Consider the following 4,246-nt stretch of genomic DNA (forward strand, 5'->3'; position numbering starts at 1 on the left):
CGATGATGAAGATGGCCTCCGGTGATGATTTCCCCCTCCGGCAGGGTACCAGAACGGGCTCCCGATTGAGTTTTCGTGGATACAGAGGCTTGCGGCGGCGGAACTTCCGATCTAGGGTTATTTCTGGGGGTTTCTATATTTATAGGATTTTTTGGCGTTCTGTTCAGATGGGCTTCGAGGGGCCCACTACCCACCAGGACGTGCCAGAGGGGAGTGGCGCGCCCTGGTGCCTAGTGGGCACCAGGGGTCCCTTCCTGTGGGTCTTTGCTCCAGTATTTTTCTTTTATTCCAAAATAATTATCCAAAACATTTCGCCTAATTTTGGGAACTTTTATTTCTGCACACAAAAACAACACAATGGTAATTCTGCTGAAAACTGTGTTAATCCGGGTTAGTTCCTTCAAATCATAGCAAAACCATATAGAATGGTTGTGAACATGGCATGAATACTTCATAAATTATAGATACGTTGGAGATATATCGGTCCACCATTGCCTTTGCTGCAATTTCCTATTTGGACAACTCTGGTGGTCCTGGTGATAACAACAATAGCTATACTCGCACAAATTACCACATCGCTTCATTTAATCACTCTCGGTGGCAACAATAAATGTCGTCGTTGCGGCCAAATTGGCAGAGGTGATAATGGTGGTGAAAGTGATCTGCCTATGTCGATTGACGCTTTTTCTCATATGTATGAGCGCATGGCGTGCCAAATATAAGCATTCACTCAAGATGGAATGCGAGGAATTGAGTTCTTGAAGTAGATGGAGGTGAAGCCCATGGAGAACTATGTCGATGCGCAAGTCAAGCTCACAAGAGTGAAACACAAGAAGAAAAATAAAGGGTCTACAACCAGTGCTACCAGCAGAATGGAGTTGGATTTCTCTGTCACTATGGTGTCTTTTTGTTCCAACCATGCATGCCTCTGATGTTGAGGAAAGCCACTAGGTAAAGTTGATTTGTCCATTTTAGTTTACATGAACATTGTTGTAGGTTATTGTTCATTATATTTAATTTTGGCTACTACAAAGGTTGTGATATAATTGTTGATGTGATCACCTTAACCCTTTTGTGGCATTTAATATGTTTTCGTTAATGTTTAGGAATTTGTATGCTTGAACTATGTAGAGGTGTAATTTTAATTTTCAACCCCATATATGATGACATTATGATTTGCTCATGTGGTTGTCCTTAATAGTGAGATCGTGGCTGTCCTTAAAATAGTGAGATTGTGGTTCTCCTTAATAGTGAGAAGGGCCCCACTTTATGTCTCTTACTTTTCTTATGCTATTGTAGAATAAGTGAACTTTCATTTCTTTGGTAAGTGTTGATGTCATGTTGATGCATTGATGCGTGTGTGTTATTACTAATATGGGTTTCCACAAACTGAGGTGAGTTCAACTTGATTGTGCTCAACAACAATTTATGTGCAACATTTAATGAAGCTAAGAATATTGTGAACTTAATTTGTAGAAGTGTGTTTCAAATTATTTTTGAGATGCTGACACATTAGATAGCTAATATAACTCTATTTTTCGCCAATAGTCATCATGCCGCCCCCTGAATTGTACATTTTAGACTATATTATGTTTACTTTATCAGAATTCAGATGTTGATAGAATTATTCTTGCATTTCTTTCCTTTGCCTCAAGAACTCCTTCGTGTTAAGGATCTCGGTAAAAATCAATTAAGAGCTCCGCAAACATAGTTAAATTCTGATGAATTACAACTATCGACACAAAACTGGCACTAAAACATGATGCATTTTTGGACTCCTCAACTACATAGGTTTAGGATGAATATACCACTTCAGAAAAGGGGAGATGGTGGTAGCAGTGAAGGTGGTGCCCTTGAAGGTATTGTGACATCGGTGGCGGAGAGGTGAATAATGGTTTTAAATTAGGATGCACTCACATATGACATATTTGTCCAAAAATAATTGCCTCCATAAATGATCAAGTTTGCTGACTAAATATATTGGTGCTATATCAAATACTTATGGTTATTAGTCGACACAATTAACAATGGATGTATGTTTAGATCATACTTAATGCAAACAAATGGATAAGGGGTGAACTCGACATTTAAGGTTCAACACTTTTCTTCTATGTAAGGGGAGTTCCTCTCCTCATATATCCCACTAAACCAAGGTTAGCAAATAACACCAGCAAATATCTACCTTATGGTTGACCTTCTTGTAGCTTCTCATTTGTAGTAGTAAGTCCTCCAACTATCCATGTGAGTATGACTAGGAGGGAGAAGTGGTTGGGTGTCTGTTTCATTGACAAAAATGAAGAGCGGTACAATGCCACTTTCTTCAAGAAGAGTCAATATTTTTTCAAGGGTGCCAGTCATCTCAGCCCTCATAGGCATGAGAATTTATTTGTATAGGGAAAGGATGAATTGAACATGCATAAATTTGGGATACCATCGGTGAAACCCATTTTTTATGACCGTCTAACGTAACAAGACAAAAGAAGCATGGTGTTAACATTGCGTTTCTATCAATGATTTTTGAGGCAAATAGAACTGTAGCATGAACATAATCATCTGAAAACAGTTGAGGAAAAATCCTTCAAAATAGTTGGTCTTTGCACCAATTGGCGCAACGGGTCGTTGTGGGCAATCTGCCTGGCATGTCACTATAAGAAAAGTGTTGGCAATGATCTTGTCAATGAAAATAAAACACAATACCAACATAATCATTTGCATACAGTTCAGGAAAAAATCCTTCAAGTAGTTCGGTTAACTTTCAGCCAACAGTTGGCCTATGCTCCAATTGGTGCAACCGGTCATCTAGTTTATTAGAACTCGGATGTTGAAAGACTTATTTTGGTAGTACTGGCCCTATTACATGGTGACATTCAAGCCTAGTGTGCCTATTGCGCTATGGTGTCCACAAATGAGATATATATCAATTGATATATTTGTGAATATTGTCATGTTTTGTGCCTTCATAAGATACTATTAGGCGAATGTGTTATAATTTCATTTGAGTTTCATGCACTGATGATGGATTTTTACCATATCTACATGATTTCAGTCTTTATGTCTTGTTCTTATGTTCAGTTCCTCAAGGTTAAATGTCGAATCAAATCTACTAGACTACTGTATATTATGTGACTATTGCACTATAGGGTTACGAGTTATTTTTGTACCTTGAGATTTAATGTGTTTGCTTTCACATGAGTAATGAGAAACACTAATGTATCCTTATCTTATTATTTTAGCAGGGCAATGTACCCTTTTCTTAGTAGTGTTTCCTCCATCACACTTAGATAGTGTTTCTTCCATTTTCTGCATTATGGGGAGTTCGAGACATTTTCCTACATTATTTTAGTCTTTACTTCCTGTTCCCCTAGGATTGTTGTGGGCTCAAATCTACCAAACTACTCTTAGGTCACTATTGCATTATAGGTCTCGCGATTTTTTATATCGAGCTTCAGCGTGTTGTTTTCTCATGACTAATGAGAAGCAATAACATACATTTATCTTTTTTTTATATGGGGGAATGTATCCTTATCTTAATTGTGTTTCCTATGTTACACTAAAAAATAATGTTTCTTCCATTCTTGCAGCGTTATGTGGAGTTCAAGGGATTTTTTGGTTTGGCTCGTGGAACTAGAACCAGTACTGTTAGTGGACCCATGATTTACAAGAACTAAACCTAGCGGAGACGTGATGGAAGGGGATGAAGCTAAGACTACCCATGATGGGAGTAATATAAATGGCAACATCGCACATATTTAGACAAAATAGAAAAGATGATGTGGCAAGTAACTAATGAAGAAAGGGAGTGTTGTGGTAATATAGCTAGTTACTAGTAGTGTGAGTAACATTATACATACCAAGACAAGATGAGTCTACAACTTAATAAATAAAGTGTTCCATGACATCACACATATGTTACTCCCCATTATGAAGATAATAATATAGACTAGTAACATATGCATGTTCTTACTTTAAGTTATTCCCCCCTATGGCTAGTGTAAGGGAGATGGCAGTTGTTGCGTTGGGAGGAAGAGTGGTTGGGAGATGGGTGGCTTGTCGCTGCGCAACCCCAACTTGTCCTACCACGACGGTAGCTAGTGCGAGGGCAAGACGACGATGCTTGTCGGTGCCTAGGGTAATATCTACATCGAGCTCAACCATGGCAACCCATGCCATAAGCAATGGCAGCGGGTCGTGCACGCTATCAACTACATCGAGCTCAGCCACTGTAATCTACGGCAGAATACTACAA

This window comes from Triticum urartu, chromosome 1A (genome assembly GCF_056163025.1).
Source record: "Triticum urartu cultivar PI428250 chromosome 1A, HENAU_Tu73, whole genome shotgun sequence".
Taxonomy (NCBI): Eukaryota; Viridiplantae; Streptophyta; class Magnoliopsida; order Poales; family Poaceae; genus Triticum; species Triticum urartu.